At 43.0% G+C, this 18,591-nt stretch overlaps 1 protein-coding gene and 1 long non-coding RNA gene across 4 annotated transcripts in view; one reads left to right on the forward strand and one right to left on the reverse strand.

The window, feature by feature from the left end:
* LOC115092045 overlaps window positions 1-18,591 on the forward strand; it is a 298,722-nt gene that overhangs the window by 237,860 nt on the left and 42,271 nt on the right. For all 3 annotated transcript variants that reach the window (XR_003856889.1, XR_003856887.1, XR_003856890.1), the window contains one exon: window positions 16,454-16,526. This is a non-coding gene — a long non-coding RNA (uncharacterized LOC115092045). The remainder of the gene's footprint in view (window positions 1-16,453; window positions 16,527-18,591) is intronic.
* CRYL1 (crystallin lambda 1) overlaps window positions 1-18,591 on the reverse strand; it is a 267,609-nt gene that overhangs the window by 119,642 nt on the left and 129,376 nt on the right. The gene's annotated exons all lie outside the window — the stretch shown is intronic.

Raw genomic sequence — 18,591 nt, forward strand, 5'->3', positions numbered from 1 at the left:
GAGGGGCAAAGGACAGTAACATAAGAACATAAGAAAATGCCATACTGGGTCAGACCAAGGGTCCATCAAGCCTAGCATCCTGTTTCCAACAGTGGCCAATCCAGGCCATAAGAACCTGGCAAGTACCCAAAAACTAAGTCTATTCCATGTTACCATTGCTAATGCCAGCGGCTATTCTCTAAGTGAACTTAATAGCAGGTAATGGACTTCTCCTCCAAGAACTTATCCAATCCTTTTTTAAACACAGCTATACTAACTGCACTAACCACACCCTCTGGTAACAAATTCCAGAGTTTAATTGTGCGTTGAGTAAAAAAGAACTTTCTCCAATTAGTTTTAAATGTGCCCCATGCTAACTTCATGGAGTGCCCCCTAGTCTTTCTACTATCCGAAAGAGTAAATAACCGATTAACATCTACCCATTCTAGACCTCTCATGATTTTAAACACCTCTATCATATCCCCCCTCTTCTCCAAGCTGAAAAGTCCTAACCTCTTTAGTCTTTCCTGATAGGGGAGCTGTTCCATTCCCTTTATCATTTTGGTAGCCCTTCTCTGTACTTTCTCCATCGCAATTATATCTTTTTTGAGATGCAGCGACCAGAATTGTACACAGTATTCAAGGTGTGGTCTCACCATGGAGCGATACAAAGGCATTATGACACTTTCCGTTTTATTCACCATTCCCTAATAATTCCCAACATTCTGTTTGCTTTTTTGACTGCTGCAGCACACCGAGCCAACGATTTCAATGTGTTATCCACTATGACACCTAGATCTCTTTCTTGGGTTGTAGCACCTAATATGGAACCCAACATTGTGTAATTATAGCATGGGTTATTTTTCCCTATATGCATCACACACACACACACTCAGGCAGGCCCCAAGAAGACTCCAAGGTACCAGAGGGGCAAAGGGCACCAACAGCAGTGGCATCAAACCGCCAAGGCACAGGGTACAGATTGAGGCAGTAAGAATGGCATTAAAACTGCAAAGCACAAAGTGCAATGTGAAACAGCAAGCAAAGTAGCACAACTCCACAGCAAGGTACTGAACCATGAGAGGAGCAGGAAGGTGGGGAGCAGTCTGGGCAGCATCAGCATCAGTGGCACCACAATTCCAAGACATCCAGAGAGGGGCAGGAGAGAACAAGTGCTAGCCCCGCAAGTTTTGAATAGCGCAGGGCAGACACACGAGGAGCACGGGAGAAAGAATTCCTTCCTCTTCTCAGCCACTGGCGGCCTTCTGGACCCAATAGGGAGCCTGCCTGTGTGTGTGAGAGAGAGAGAATAGTAAGCTGCTGGTGGTGTGTGTGTGTGTGTGTGTGTGTGTGTGTGTGTGAATAGGAGCCTGCCTGAGTGTGTGTATGTGTGTGTAAGAGAGCATGAGGGACTAGGGAGCTTGAGTATGAGAATGACAGCCTGTGTGTTGTGTGGCAATATGAAGCTGTGTGAGACAGAATGTGTGTCTGTGGGGGGGAATTGGAGTCTGGGTGTGAGAGACAGCATGTGAGAGTGAGAGCCTGTGTGTGTGTGTGTGTGTGTGTGAGAAAGTGGCAGCCTGCATGTGAGAGCCTGTGTGTGTGTACATATGTATGGGAGTGAGAGCCTGCATGTGAGAGCCTGTGTGTGTGTGAGAGCCTGTTTTTCTAAGGGGGTATAGAAGCCTATTTGTGTATGTGTGTGTGTGTGAGTGAGAACCTGTGTGTGAATGAGAGGATGTAAGAGTGAGAGCCTGTGTGTATCTGCGGTGGAATGGGAGCCTGTCTGTGTTTGTGGGAGTGAGTGCCTGTGTGTGAACGGGGAGTATGTAAGAGTGAGAGCTTGCATGTGTGTGAGGGAATGGAAGCCTGCATGTGAGAGATTGCATGTGGGAGAGAGCACATGAGAGTGGGAGCCTGTGTGTATGTGAGAGACAGCATGCAAGAATGGCATCCTGTGTGAGAGAAAGCTTGAGTGTGAGAGCGAGCCTGTGTGCATGTATGGAGGAAGGAAAGAAGACAGGATGTGAGAGAAGAAACAGAAAGAATAAGAGAAACCTTGAAAAAGGAAAAAGGAAAAGAAAGACAAGGGGAAAAAAAAAGAGAGACTGGGACCAACCGATTAGAAAAATAAGATCAGACAACTTTAGGAATGTGCATTGCTTATATATTTGTATTTTGCTTTTTCTTCAGTATTCCTGAGCTCACAGAGTCTGATTTCTCGGGCTTTCCATTTCAGTTTTGCCTGCATGTTTCCGTTTCTAATTTGTAGTCCCTTATTCTGTACTAGATAAGGGTCTGTCTGTGATTGCATGTGTGAAGAGGTCCAGTAATTTGACTAGCATGTAGTTTCTCTATAGGGATTTGTAGCAGTTTGCTAGTTCTGTTTGCCCAGTAGTTGGTGTATTAGTGTTCTAGGGTCTGGTGTGTTACACACAGGCTCTCACAGGCACACGCGCAGGAGAGAGAGCCTATGTTTAAGAGAGAGGGAGGGTATGTGAGAGCACTGGCATATATATGAGAGAGGGAGTGTATGAAAGAATGAATGTGTTAGTATGTGTGTGTGACTGAGAGAGAGAAGAGATAGTTTGTGTGGCCCTACCTCCCCCAATCTATGATAATCTCAGGGTGAGTGGAAATCAAAAGGTCCCAGGTATGAAGAGCAGGAGATTTTTTAATCTTTATTAATTATTGGGTGTAATTTGATGTTTCTATTGATTTGAAACATTTTATTGTATTTTTTTGGGGGGGGGATATAAAGAACATTTTTATTGGATGTTTTATTCATCAGATGTTTTGAAATATTTTATTGATGTTTTGGAAATACTAGAACAAATTTATGCAAGTTTTTTTTTTAATTACTGGATGTTCGTCGGCTATGTTGACATTTATTCTTTTTATCAGCATGGTTTTAATATTATGAATGATGTTTTATATTTCTTGATTTTATTGCTTTATGTTTTGCAAGGAATAATAATACAGTCGGGCTTGTAGTTTCCAGTACAGTTTTTGTTGGCACGTTTCTATTTTGTATTTGGTGAGGATTTGTCTGTATTTTAAAGGTTCAGTTCTTGTGTAACTTGAATTCTTGCTGTGACAATTATGGTACTTACTTAACACTGGCTTTTATGGCATTAAGGTCCTCTCTTCCACATTTCTATTTTAAACAGAAGTTTGATCTTATTAATTTTATTTGCATGCAGAAAATGGGTATGAATGTTCTTACAAAAAATATTTTTTTCATTCACATATTTTATTGAAACTGCTGTTAGGCAATTAGGCGATTATTTGAAGGGATGGATTTATTTCAGTTTCCCTCTAAGGATTGGGTTGCTGTGAGCATAAAATTGAGAAATTACTACTTACCTGATGATTTCCTTTTCTTTAGGACAGTCAGATGAATCCAGAACAAGTGGGTTATGCACCTCTACCAGCAGATGGAGACAGAGCAAACTTACATCACAGTATATACACCCCTGTAGCGACATCAGCTTGCCAGTGGACTAGTGGACAGACTAGCAAAAAGCTTTATTAAAAACAGATAACCATGTCAAAACTCAGCCAACAGAAAACACTGAGCTCCGACAAAAAATGTATTAACACTAGTCTAGGGACTGGACTAACACTTACCAGTAATCCCTGTAACACATAGCCACATAAAAGAACCATAGTGCAATCATTCAGCAGCCAAGGGAGGGAAGCTGGTGTCATTTGACTGTCCTAAAGAAAAGGAAATTATCAGGTAAGTAGTAATTTCTCATTTCTTAGCGTCCAGTCAGATGAATCCAGAACAAGAGGGATGTACCCAATAGGGTGGGAGGCTGCCCGCAGTCCTGTCAAAACTATAGGTGCAAAGGCTATGTCCCCCCAGGATCGCACATCCAGACGATAATACCTGGAAAAGATGTATAAGGAGGACCACATCACTGCTCAGCAAATTTTCATGGGAGATAGAAAACTAACTTCCGTCCAAGACATTGCCTGAGCCCTAGTGGAATGAGCCCTAACCTGACTAGATAATGGCTTTCCAGCACAACGTATGCTGCCGTGACTACCTCCTTAATCCAGCAAGCTACTGTAGCCCACGAGGCCAGCTCTCTTTGTTTAGTACTGCCATGAAGGACAAACAAGTGATCCATTGTCCGTAAAGGCTCAGTAACCTCCAGATACTGGACAATATGTCTCTTGACATTCAAGGGTCGCAACAGTTTCCAAGTTCAGTAACCGCAAAGGCAGGTTTCGCATCAGTTTAAATGTAGGACCTGCTAAGAAATCCAAGACCACGTTAAGACCCCATAAGGATACCGGAAACCGCAAGGGAAGACGAAGATGTTTCACTCCTGTCAGGAAACAGGCCACATCAGGATGAGCCGACAAGGAACCACAAAGAACTTGGCCCCTAAAACAGGTGAGAGCCACTACTTGTACCTTTAAGGAATAGGGCCAAACCTTTAGTCAAACCATCATGCAAAAATTCCAAACTGAGCAGTATCTTGGCCGAATAAGGAAGAGCACCTCGGTCCTAAAACCAAGCCTCAAACACTCGCCAAATCTGCACATAGGCCAAGGCAGTGGAGAACTTTCTAGCTCTAAGCAAAGTGGAAATCACTGCCACCGAGTATTCACGTTTCAGCAAGTGAGCTCTCTCAAGAGCCATACCTTATGACAAAACCGAGTTGGATCTTTGTGAAGAACTGGACCTTGCTTTAACAGGTTACTGTGCGCTAGAGTAACCCAGGAGCCGTCGCAAATCTGCATACCATGGCCTCCTGGACTAAACTGAAGCAACCAAGAGCACCATCCTTCTGTGGAGCTCTATTCGTCGGATCAATCTGCCCAACATGGGCCATGGAGGAAAGGCATATAGCAACTTGTCTTCAAGTCGCTCCTGCCCTAGGCCATCACTCCCCAATGACTTTGGATCTCTCCTGCGACTGAAGAATCACAGAACTTACTCATTGCGAGAAGTCGCCAGCAGGTCTACAAATGGGGGACCCTAGTGATCCAGAATCAGCTGAAACGCCTCGTTTGACCCATTCTCCTGTGTCCAGACTCTCCCTGCTGAGAAATTCTGCTCTTACATTATCTTTTCTTACTATGTGTGAGGCTGAGATCATCTGGAGATGCACTTCTGCCCATTCCATAAGATGATCTATTTCCAGCGACACTTGCTGGCTCTTGGTGCCTCCCTGCCGATTGATATAAGCCACAGTTGCTGCATTGTCTGACATTATCCAAGCCAACCGACCCTGCAGCCTGTCACAGAACTGCAAACATGCCAATCAAGCCGCTCTGGTTTCCAGCCGACTGATATTCCAGAGAGACTCCTCTGCATTCCAGCACCCTTGCGCTGTCAGCTCCTGACACTGAGCACGCCAACCAAGGAGGCCTGGTCTGTGGTCAATACTAGCCAGTCCGGCGTGGGCCATCCAGTGCTCCTACCATGTGACAGGGGCCAGCCAATGGCATGGTTACCCTGTCACATGGTAAGGGAAAAGGGCCATCGGCGCCATTTTTATTAGTGGCAGCCGACAGCCCAAGAGCGGGAGATCGCTCCCGGGGCCCACTGGACCACCAGGTAATTTTAAAACGTTTTTTTTTTTGGGGGGGGGGGGGGGGTCGGGAGGGTGGTGGAGGCTAAGGGAGCGGTTTTAAAGGGTCGGGGTGGGTTTTTAGGTTGTGTCCTAACTCCCGTTAGTGTGCACTAACCCGATTAACGATTTTTTCACAATAAATCTGTGGAATTTCTATTGTATCGCTCTCTTTAACGATTAATGATGATTTAAAAAATATCGGACGATATTTTAAATCGTCAAAAAACGATTCACATCCCTAAACACCAGTAGTTAGAGCAGTTGGCTAGGAACCAGGAGACTAGGGTTCAAATCCCACTGTCACTCCTTGTGACCTTGGGCAAGTCAATTTACCCTCCATTGTCTCAGGTACAAACGTAGGCCTAGATTTATCAATCTGCAGTAAATATTACATACGATAGGAAAAGGGGTGTGTTTTATGGACTCTCTACCTGGGTAACATCAAGCTAGGTTGAGAGAACATTGTACAAATCTCATCTTTGAGTGAGTTTCCTCACCCCGAAGGACATCAAATCTTCACAAGTGTGCACTGTTCTGTTCGTACGTCTCACTCTGCATGTAAAAGTGGCCCCTAACCCCTACACTATTACCTAAACCTCACCTTGAGTTACTAGGTGGGCCTCCTATAGTAGCATAAATAGCTGCTTACTACGGTGCCATCCCCAGAGGCTCTCTCTCTCTCCCCTCCCCCTCATCCCAGTATAAAAATGCCCAAAATAGAATTTGCGAAAAAATCGCAAATTGCGTTATAGGCATATCGCATGACATTGCACAGCTTAATGCAATTGAAAAAGGTGTAGTTATTTTCGGCATTAAAACTGCGATATCATGCATTATGGCTTCGCGAAGCCAGCCCATGTTTTACAAAAATCCCGCCCCTGACTCCTCCCCAATCCCTCCCCGTTTAAAAATTTGCATCGAACCATGTGTTATGGTGTTTATCGCAAGCGTTATGGCTTTTTCACATGCAAAATGCCTTAACGTGATTTGATAAATGACCCCGTTAGATACCTACAGTACCTGAATGTAATCTGCTTTGAAGCACTGAAAAAAGTTTGAAAAGCGGAATATAAACATCTAAAATCTAAAAAAATTTAATAGTATCAAGGTGCCCCCACCAAGTTAAATGAAAAGGAGACCACTGTAAAACAGACTCGCGTAACATATATAAAAGAGATGACTCACAATGAGATATATTATTGGATAACTCCAAAAAAAATTAATACCCAGATAGTCAAGGCCTTTATCAGACAGACATAATCGATAGCGGATTGATATACACATGAGCCAAGAAAATTTAAAGGAAGCATCTCAGTTTTATGCCAGTTCACATGATATCCAAAGAGGGAAGAGTAGTGGGAGATAAAAGAGAACAGATGGGGAAGAGAAGTGGCAGGATTAGCAATGTAGAGCAAAACATCATCGGTGTAAGCAGAGAGCTTGTAAGTCACTGAGCTGAACTCGATACTATCAATAACAGAGTCATGGCGAATAGCCCATAGCAGGGTTCTAAAGCCAGGTTACAAAGAAAAGGGGACAAAGGGCACCCCTGTCTAGAACCCCTATATAACTGAAAGCGGGAAGAAATCCGATTGAGGAATAAAAAGGCAGTAGGGTGATGATATAGCAATTGAATCCATTGCAAAAAGGAACCACCAAAGCCAAACCACCGCAATGACTCTATTAGATAAAGCCATTCAACCCTGTCAAATGCTTTTTCAGCATCCAAAGAGAGAGCAATAATCGGAGAGGAGGAAGATTTTGCCAGCTCTTGATTATAAAAAAACACCCAAGCATTGTTGGAAATAAGTCGGTGTTGGAGTCATTTTTTGTTACTTTTGCTGAGGATGTATACAGAGGGTAGGCCGTATGGATTCAGAGTTTTCACCCAGACAAAGACTAGTTTGAAGGCCCTAGACCAACTTCTGAGTGAACTCCTATTTACCTGCCATGCTCTGTGAAATGTTTACGAACAGGCCAGAGTCTATGTATTTAGTTATTCCACTAAGTCTATGATAAGAAGCAGTTGTTATTATCTTATACTAAAGCCTAAGAGAGAAAGTGAAAGCCACACAGCTGTGCCTGAAATTTGATTTAAAAAATCAGAGGAGGGAATGCCACTGTTTCCACAAGCATTTGAAGTATATAAGGAGAGACAGCAAGAGAGAGAGAGAGAGAGAGGAGAGAGAAAGCTCTGGACGTGATGGTTCAGGCTGATCCTTTGGAAATGTAAGCTTTTTATAACTATGTAGCAATTGTTAGAAATTACCATTACTTCTTCTGTGTAATCTGATTTTATTTGTTCTATCCTCCTATTGCTCAAATAAACTCACTTTCCTAAATACCTGGAACCGTGATGTACTGAATCAAAGTTTGTGTGTAGCTCATTGTGTTGGGAATAAGCTCCTGGGTTCAAGCCCCCAGGTATAATCCTATTAATTGTGTATGGTTATTTGTGTAGGGAATAAACTCTTGGGTTCAAGCCCCCAGGTATAATCCCAGTAATTGTGTATTTATGTGGGATAAGCCCCTCAGGTAGCCCCAGTGTAAACCTCAGTGAGATGAGCCCCTGGGCAGAATACCAGTGTCTACAGTCTGAACCCGTAACAGTTGGTTTTTAATAAAGCCGGATTAGTGAGAGTGGATAAGCATGCCCATAACCGCTATCAATCTAGTAGCCAAAATGTAAGCAAAATTTTGTAGTCAGTATTAAGAAGGGATATAAGGCGATAATTGGAAACTTACTGAGGGTCTCTTCCTGGCTTTGGAAGCACCACTACATGTGTTTCCGAAAAAAAAGAGATGGAATCAGTATGAGATGATATAGTGGTAAAGAAAGTAAGAAGCCTAGGAACTAGCAACTCCTGTCCACTAAACGTCCACTGTATATCCATTGGGTCCTGGGACTGTCCCTCCTTGTAGTCCAACCAAAGTAGTCAAGATGTCATCCAAGGTGGTGGGTTAATCTAAAGCTGCTCTCTGGTCCATTGTGAGGATAGGATGAAACAACTGTGAAAAAAAAGTATTAATAGCCAATATAGATGAGGAGGATTCAGACATATACAGATCAGCGTAGAAATCACAAAAGGTTTGCAGAATAGCGGTATCAGACAGCAGGGTGTCCCCTCGCTGGGATTTAATCACATGGATTCTTTTTTTTTCTCGTTTATTTTTCAAGTAATTAGCCAGTAAGTGGCCGCTCTTGTTATTCTCAACGTAATGCTGAGCTTTTTTAATTAAAAATAAATTTTCTAGCATGAAGACTTAGAAGCGTGTAATCATACTGTGCTCTCTCCAGTGGAAGAAGGATAGCAGGGGAAGGATGAGAGATATGCTCCTTTTCCAAACTGGCCACCAGGTCTCACAACTCACTAATTTTAGCCTGTTGTGCTTTCTTAGCCTAAACGCTATAGCTAATAATCTCTCCTTGAATAGAAGCCTTGAATGCAGCCCAAACCATTGGCGGAGCAACATCTGAAGTATCATTATAGAGAAAGTATTCGACAATTTTGCCCCTGAGGTACTCCTTAAATTCAGTATCCTCCAAAAGAGACGAATTAAACTGCCACAAGCGGTCTTCCATTGAAAGGGAGGGTAGAGCTAAAGGAAATGAAACCCCTGCATGATCCAACACCAATATAGGCTGTATGGATGCAGAAGTTACATTAGGGATCAGGGAGCTGGAGACCAAAAAATAATCAATGCGAGAATATGTGAAGTTGGGGGAGGAAAAAAAAGGTGTGGTCCTTAACAGACGCCAGGGGTCCACCAAATCTGCAGTATCTATAAGATTATGTAACATCTTATAAGCTCTGGTATAACAGATTTTAGAGGAGGACTGTTTATCCAATATAAGATCTAAGGGTTGGTTAAAATCGCCCCCCACAATCAGATGTGAGGGCCTTTGCCCCAGAAGCTGCAAGAAAACAGCCTGGAAAAAACCTGGGTCATCAGCAATAGGGGCATACAAGTTAAAAAAAAGAAAATGCTCTGACCCAAAGCTATAGCTGAACACCCAGCTTCTTATAAAATAAAATTGCAACTTCCCGCTTCTTGTCTGGCACTGGGCTAAAAAAACAACAAAACGCCCCCAACCCAAGCTTGTTTCAGTTTAAGAGATTCCAAGGAAGAGATGAGTTTCTTGAAACATGACCACATCAGGACATAGGGAGTTCAAATAAGACAGAATTTTCTTGCATTTAATGAGGTGTGAGAGACCATTAACATTAAGGGAGATGACTTGCAAAGCAGATACAGTAGCCATAGTCTAGACAAATATAAAAATAAAAAGCACAACTTCGCCAATAAAAATGTAAGCATCAATCAGTAATCAAAACAAGAAAACAGGCAGCCTATCAAAAAGAAAGACACAAACAAAAAGAAAAAAAAACATGTATTATGGTAAACATTAAAATATAGGACTGTAGCCAAAACTAGTGGCAACAAAATGCCAACCGAGCTTCAGGGAAGAACCAGCAGCCGAACAAGTTCCAACTCAACCAAGTTGAAAAAGACATCGCCCAGATCAGGTGATGAAAAAGAAAAATTACAACTCAAGTGCGCCAGTAACAACATTGGCTTCCCTTCAAATGCAGTGTGGAGACAGAGGAAAAAAAAAATCTGGAAAATGTCAAGTAATCCTCTAACAGGGTCACCATACCAAATAGGGAGAAAATGAGAAAGTAGCAGGAAAATCAAAAGTCACATCACCATCTCCTGAGCGGATTCCAATGATGAGAGAAACGAGTCCAAGTTGTCTGGGATTTCGAAGGTCTTGGTTTGATTGTGACAGGTGACACATATCCGCACAGGGTATAGAAGGCCATACCAGTTACCCAGCGCCTGAAAACGGGGCCGAAACACCAAAAAGGTTTTAGTCCATGCCACTGTGGTTTTCACAAGGTCAGGCACAAAAAGCAAGGTGTGCCCTTGAAATACTACTGGCAGGAGAGAGAACAAGATGGCTGCTTGAGTGGACGGCAACCCTGCTGCTCTGTTCTTCGTTCTCCTATAAAAACTTATTATCACAGCCATGCCTTATAAAAGGAAGGGGAAGAATTGAATTTACCCAGCCGAATTCAATGTTCCGTCAGACCAGCTTTTCATATCGGAGTTTGCTGTCCCTTCCCCGGATTTTAGGGCATCAAGCCCCACTGGTGCGGTGGGGAGAGGAGCCCCACTGTCACCTGGGGAAATTTCCTTGAGCCTGCCAGATCCACAGCAACTTCCTTCAACTTCTCCTCTGGCTGGTCTTGCCGGCGTTTGCTCAGACAAGGTCTTGGCTCCCCTTCCTGTTGTGCAGACCGAGGCTCCCGAAGAGAGAGGTGCAGTCGGTGGAGCAAGTTCCCCGGTGGTATCAGAGGGGAATGAATCGGTGCAAGATGCAGGAGTGAACAATCTGCAGACCTCAGAGATTAGAAAACCGGAGGTTGTCACTCTAGATTCCCTTTGGGACTTGATATGTATGGCCTCTACATATAAGGAACAGTCCCGTTGTTTAGAAGTTGTTGCCAAAAAATTGGATTCAGTAGCCAGCGACCATCAACAGGTGCTTCAAGAGCACTCCCAATCCATACAGTCTTTGAGAAAGGATGTTAAAAGCCTACAAGATTCCTCTGTTATAACTATGTGTGAGCGCATGATTTCCTCGAGAATGGAATCCATTGAGAATTTCCTGAGACATTTAAACCTGAAGCTGTTGAATTTTTCTAAAATTATGGGTGAAATACCCTTAATAACTTTTAAATAATACCTACATGAAGTCTTAAAAATTCCCCCTGAACAAGTTCCTGCCGCAAAGAAGATCCTGTTTCTGCCTCAGAGACTGGGGCTAACACAGATTTCGGCAGTTAATAGGGCAGATATTTCAAATGTAACTGAATACCTAGAAAATTCAAATGTGGAGATTACAGAGAGAGCTATATTGTTTGTTTCTTTTTTCTCTGAACAAGACCTTAGTTATGTGATGAGATGTTACTTTAAGAATTTAAATGTTTCATATTTTGGGGATCATGTCCGGATTTATCCAGATCTGGCAAGACCAACCCAACTACGTCGTAAAGCGTTTTTATTAATGCGTCCAGAAGTAATAACTTTAGGAGCAAACATTCAGTTACGCTATCCTTGTAGGTGTACAATTAAGCTCTCTGGTAATACTTATGTTTTCTTTAACCCAGAGCAGCTACGGGAGTTCCTGAATAGTAGAGCACAAAATCCTGTAACCAATTAATAGTGTGGATCATTGCAATGTGTCCCGGGGTATCAAGCAGCAATTTGTTTTGTATTAGTTTCATTGAAGCTCCTCTCTTTTTCCTTACTAAATTCTCTCTCCCCACTGTTTCTTTTTTGAAAAATAAGAGAATGATATTTGTATTATTTTTTGCTAATTATATTAGAGATTTCTTAAATAATGCCTCTTAAGTTGCATTACAAAGTGTATCTTTGTCAATAAATGTAAAAGATTGATAAATAATAAAAAAAAAAAAAGAAATACTACTGTCGATTTGGCATGGGCTGCTGCGAGCACCTCCAAAACTTGCAGATAGTGCAGCAACTTAAAAATAATAGGCCGCGGGAATCTGGATTTCTGAAGGGGCCGAGACGGGAACCTATGAGCACGCGCGATTTCAAAGGGTAAATCGAACTGCCGCTGTAGACAGGCAGGAATCAGAGTAGAAAGAAACTGCCTTATATCAGACACCCTCCAAGCCTTCAGAGATGCCAAGTACCCTCACATTACTGCGATGAATGCGATTCACCAAATCTTCCAGCTCTCTTTGGAGGCGTTTCACTTTTAAGGTAAGTTGTGGGAGTGGGGCTGTCACAAACAGGAGGGATGCGGTCTGGGATTAGACATCCTCCAGCTGCACAGTAAAAGAGATCAACTGTTGAGACATCACTGAGAGATCAGAGCGGATGGAAGCTGTGGAGTCCATGTTGCTCTGAAGCATATCTTTCAAGTGCCGGAGTTCAGCCAGGACGACGTCGGCCAATGCCATAGTTTTCGCGGAGGCCATCTTGTCCGGAGATGGAGGATCTTGCTTGGAGTGTTTCGTGCTGGCAGCCACAGAGAAGTGGTCTCGATCTTCCTGAATATAGCTCCAGACATAGCCAGGCACAAGTTGATATCAAAAAACGAAGGCGCACACCGAGAGAACCAGGGTGGAAAAGCTGAAACTAAGCAGGATCTTGCCATCTTGGTCGCTGCTCAAGAGCGCCCCCATTCTATATGATTCTAATCCTGGAGGAATTTCACCATCCTCAAGAGAGTCAGGATCGGTATCATCATCCGTGCCATCCGGACCTCCCTCAGAAAGTCCCGCTGTCGCTCTAGGAGTACTCCGGTGCTTAACAGTAGATTCCGGCAAGGATCCTACCTGTGAATCTGCTCTAAAAGTGTTAGAGAGGGCTGAAGATTGCGCCTGGATAAATGATTGCAATCCCTCATCGACCTTCTTCCCAGAGGCACTTGAGGCATACTGATTGAGCTGGGGAACCAGTTAGGGGAGTTCCAAATTTAGGCGCCCCACCTGAGCCATCTTGAGCCAGGCCTATATCCGGCTGGGATGAACCAGGCTTAGTGAAATCAGAGGAGGATAATTCTCTCTGAGCCTCCAAACACCGCTGACACAAGTTATTGGACACTCCTGGCTGAGATGTCTGAATATAACAGGCAGTGCAAACAGAAAGGAGCTTAGGTTTCTTAGGCATAGGCACCATTATGGCTGATAGAGTGCTTGAGTGGTGGCCGGAGGCGTGCGTCTTAGCTTCTTTTTTTTTTTTTATATCAAAAAAGCCTTAGGCATCCTACCTAGGGGTCCAACACTTAGGTGTCCAGGATGCCTAGGTGTCCAAAATTTAGGAGTCCCAAAAATAAGTGCCATAACAATTTAAGCGCACAATAAAATTTGTACGCACAGGTAAGCGTGCGGCCACTTAAGGCACCACTTAACTTAGATGCACCCATACAAGGCCCAACTAAGCATCCAAAAACTGGACACACAACCTGGACACACAACTAGACACATACACCGAACAGACAAGCCTGTAAAGGGCAGCCTTAGAAAGTGCGTGAAACACTGTTGCGGCCTACCACGCAGCAGCGGAAAAGCCTCAAAGCGGGGCCTAACCTACAGAGGCTGCTCAACCGGTCAGGTTGCCCATGTTCCTCGACCTCCCACAAAGTGGGACAAATGTCAGAATGGCGAGCCCAGCATGAGATCAGAAGGAGGAAGCCCTACACTACAAAAATCTCCTTTTATGTTTCTGCAAATATATATATATATAATTTTTTTTTTTTTTTTTTTTAACATTTACCTGAGCTCAGCCTTACTTAGCTGAGCACAAAGACAGTCTCTGGCGGCAGAGGGAAAGGGCATATGCCGTCACTGCTGTGCTCGGCTTCCTGCACCTGCTGCCTTTCAGCCGCTTAAGCATCTAAGTCCACGCCGGCTGAAAAACCAGCTACCAGACCAAGGCACTCATCTGAGGACCACTGAAATAACCTCGGGAATTCTCACCTGGGGGAGGGACCTTTTGGTATCACCGCAGGAGAACAGGGCAAATGTAATATCCTTAATGCTTCTTTTTCAAAATGAAGCAATCCCCAGAAAGGAGATGCATGGCTACCATCTACTGGAGATGGAGAATACTGGCAGGTTGATGTCACTACAAGGGTGTATATACTGTGACATCAGTTTGCTCTGTCTCCATCTGCTGGTAGAGGTGCATAACCTACTTGTTCTGGATTCAACTGACTGGATGCTAAGTGATGATAGGCTTTTTGCATCAAAGAAAGTAGTGCTCACAAGGTAATGTAGGAGGATGGACTGTGTTCTAGGGCACCTAGCAGCAGCTGATTTTCTGGTGAACCACCAATTTCAGCAGTCATCCTATGCCCATGGGAGAGAAGGTGGTCTTTTATTTTGTTTGGAGGACAAAACACCACCATGAAACTAAGAGAGAGGCAGCAACAGCATCAAGACTGGGAACTCACAAGGTGCTGAGTGCAAACATTTCAATGTGCAATGTGCAATGATTCAGTGTAGCTGTGCATGCAGTCCTCCTGCCTCTCTCATGGAATTTGAGGGTAACACAACAGAGGGAGCTTTATTTCAATAAAGACCAACGTTTCTACCAACTCTGGTACCGGCCATGAACAATGTGGACTCACGATATCCTCTGCCATTCAGAATACCCGATGATCAGGCATGCTGTTTGAGGAGTAGAACAGGAAATGCTGGGCAACCTTGGTGAATTCTGGCCAGACCATAGACTTGTGGGGATCCAGTATGCCAATGGGTCTATGGCCATGACCTGAATGGCTCTTCAAGGTGGTGAGGAAGCAAGGGTAAAGAAAAAGATAAATTAGAGTCTGTAGCATTGCAACAGGAATGGAAAATGGGCAGATTCGATGGATCTTAAGGTTTTATTTGCTGTCATTTTTACGTTTTTGTAAAATAAAGTACTATACAATATGGAGATAAAAAAATAGCTTTTAATGTAGTAGTTATTCTCTCTGATTTCAGGCTTCAACAGGCATATGAACCCATGGGATGCCTTCAAGGAAATCTGTGGGATTGTGCGATTCTATGAGAGGTTCTGAAGGACCTTACAGTGCCATCGGGGCAGGAATATAATTTTTTGGCATGCTCCAAGTCCCAAATTATCCCTTTACATTTATGAGGATGTAGAATTATACATATTAGTACTTTACAACTTCTGGCAACATTTAATTTCACTGAACAGTTGCCTTATCACAAGCATCTCTGTCCTGCTGCCTCCTAGGACTACACGCGTGCCAATGACACTGCTAAGAAGACCCTGCAGAATTTAAACCCCAGCAAAAGGTCTTCCTACTCCTGCAGTGCACATTGCTTTGTTGTCTCTGTGCCTTGCCTCACCTTGCTTCCCTGTCTTGTCTGTTTCTTGGTCCCACATTCTTGTTTGTTTGTCTATCTCTGCTTGACCCTGGCTAGTCTTATTTATATTCTGCTTTTTGCACTTTAAAGTGGATTATATTCAGGTATTGTAGGTATTTCCCTATCCCCAGAGGGCTTAAAATCTAAGTTTCATTTCATTTCATTTCATTTATTAAAATTTATTAATCGCCTAACACTTAACAAGGCCTAAGTTTGTACTGGAAAGTAGAGTGACTTGCCAAAGGTCACAAGTAGACTGGTTTGTAGACTGCTACTCTACCCACTAGGCTACTCCTCCACTCCTGGAACTCTGCCTGCCCTGACCTCAGCTTGGATCTTGACAGTGATTGACTTCCGCCTGCCCCAACCTTGGCTTCAGTCTCAACACTGCCTATACTCTGTCTGTCCCAACATCTCCCTGGGCCTAGACACCACTTGCTCGCTATCTGCCCTAGCCTCAGCCTGTTATTCAACTTCACCTGACTGCTTATTGCAGGATCCTTGCCAAAGTCCTGCTGGCCCCTGGATCCCAAGGGCTCAACCTTCCTGGGTCGGGACTGGTATAGGTGTATTTATTTATTTATTTCACTTATATTTCGCATTTCTACACTAATCAATGCAGATTACATAATACATACAAAAAAAAACAATAACACAATAAAATACAATTAGATAAAAACAGATGTTAGCTGAAATGTAGCAAGTCAATCCAATAAAGCTAATGCAGAGTGTATACTCCACATAGTGGGGTATATCTTTACATTCCTTCTGCAAGCAACCCTTAGTTTGAGCTTCCCCATTTGTGTGGAAAACATATCCTGCATGTGGACGGATCACCTATAATGGGAGATTCTCCATAGATGTGGCAGGTTAAATCAGTCACATATACCCTTCTGCTTCCCCTGTTTTTGTGAGACCTCCGATGCATGCTCAGATAAACGTTTTGTTTTTAATGAACAGTTCCAATTGACGATGTCAGATGACATCACCCACTTGTATGGCTGAATCATCCTGCTTGACAACAGAGAAAAAGGTATTGGCTTATAGTTTTTGTTTATTGACATTAATATCTGTGCATTGAGTATTTGTGTTACCAAGGATCCTATCTACTAAGCATTTTTTCCCACAGACACAAAATGGGAGAAAACCTTTAGTAAACAGGCTCACAGACTGATAACTTTTTTTCATGCTGGATTTTTTTTTATTGTATAACCAGTTTTGTCAAAAGTGATTTATAACAATATGCAGGTTATATAAAAGAAATGAGGAGCAAGGAAGTTATCTGGATTACATTACCTAGGTTACTTTATGAGGATATTCAGAGGAACATAACTGGATGTGCGTTCCCTTACATATACCTAACCAAGGTCAAAGCTACCCAGATACAGTGATCTGAGTAACTTTAGGACAGTACTCCGCAGGGACGGATTGCAGGAAAATATCAGCCCAGGGGATTTTTTCAAAACCGGCCCATGGGGTAACTGAAGTTAAACCTGCTCCTGGAATGCTCCGTCACCACCTCTTTTTTTTATCTGGTTAAATTTTGTACAAAAGAAATTTTTGAAACCAAGGATTTGTCCAAGTAGCATCCCAAGTTACCTGACAAATCTTTTGAATATGGACTCTGTATGTTTTCCCCAGAAATAAAAAAAAATCTAATCAATATATTTTAAATACATCATTTTACTCTGGCCTAATATCAAACCCAACTAAAACTGAGAATTCTTAAAATAAATGCAAACATTCTATGGTCACCTAAAATGAACTCCCAAGACACCAAAATGTTTTAGCCCATAGTGAAATGCTTAAGAACACAATTTAAACTTACTGAAAACAAGCAAATAATAGTGAAAGATACTGTATAAGAGCACAGTATGTTTCTGCACAGGGGCGGATTGGCCTCTCGGGGCTTCGAGCATGCCCCGGTGGTCCAGTCCAGTCAATCACGTGGTTGGTGTTGGTAACAGCGGCCCCATGTCCACAAGGCCTCTGTGACCAAGACCAGGTACCTAACTGCATTTCTCAAGCCTCCCAGGAAGGCTCTTACTCGTGCTCTGCTTTGCTGCGGGCCTCCTTTGCTCTTGGGCTGCAGCCAGGAAAAAAAAAATCTAAATGAAGAGTAACAGGACCTTGTAGCCCACTCCTTTCCACAACAAGGGATGCCACTTCCTGCAGAAACAGGCAGCCCAGCAAGACCTTACTCTGCCTGGGCTTTGTTTGTATCCTCAAACCACCAATGTTAAGTAAAAAAAAAAATTAATCTGTGGGGCTGCTGCCATTTCTGCATTCTGCAGGAGGAAGAAGAAAAACTCAGTGAGTGAGTAGGCATGTGTGATCAGTCAATGAGAGTCTTTGTAAGTCAGTGTGTGTGAGAGAATGTGTGTGACTAAGCATTTGTGAAAGCATGCGAGAGAGTGTGTGAGACTGTATGTGTTTCTGTGAGTGTGAGAGTTTGTGACCAAGTGTTTAAGAGTCTGTCAGTGAGCGCGTGAGAGTGCGATTGAGCGTGTGTTTGTCAGTGAGCTAATATGTGACTGAGCATCTGTGTCTGTTAATGAATGTGTGACTGAGTGTGATCAGTGAGCATGAGAGTGTGTGACTGGGCATCTGTGTGTGAATCTGAGCATGGGAGTGAGTGAGCATGTGAGAGAGTGTGTGAGTGAAACAGTGTGTGACTGAACATGTGTGACAGTGTGTGTGTTAGAGAATGTATGTATGAGAGCGAAAAAAGAGAATCTGTGCATATCCCCGCCCCCCTCCCCCGACAATCTTAGTGCATTTGGAATCAAAAGTTCCCAGGTATGGAGAACAGGGGATATCTTATCCTAATTGGAGTTTGGGACATTTAAAAAAAAAAAAAAATTATGAGTGTTTAATTACTATTCATCAACTGCTTTGAAATATGTATTTCTTGTTAGTATAGTTTGCTAGTATGATTGATATTTGATATTTCTTGATTTTATTGTTGATGTTTTATGAGGAATAGTGGTGATTCTGTTTTTTTCAATATTGAACTATACACTGAGTGTGGCTTCTTATGATTTCCAGTTTGGTTTTTGTCTTCATATTTGTATTTATACTTTATAGTTTCTTTATTC

The sequence above is a fragment of the Rhinatrema bivittatum genome, chromosome 5 (genome assembly GCF_901001135.1).
Source record: "Rhinatrema bivittatum chromosome 5, aRhiBiv1.1, whole genome shotgun sequence".
NCBI classification, from domain to species: Eukaryota; Metazoa; Chordata; class Amphibia; order Gymnophiona; family Rhinatrematidae; genus Rhinatrema; species Rhinatrema bivittatum.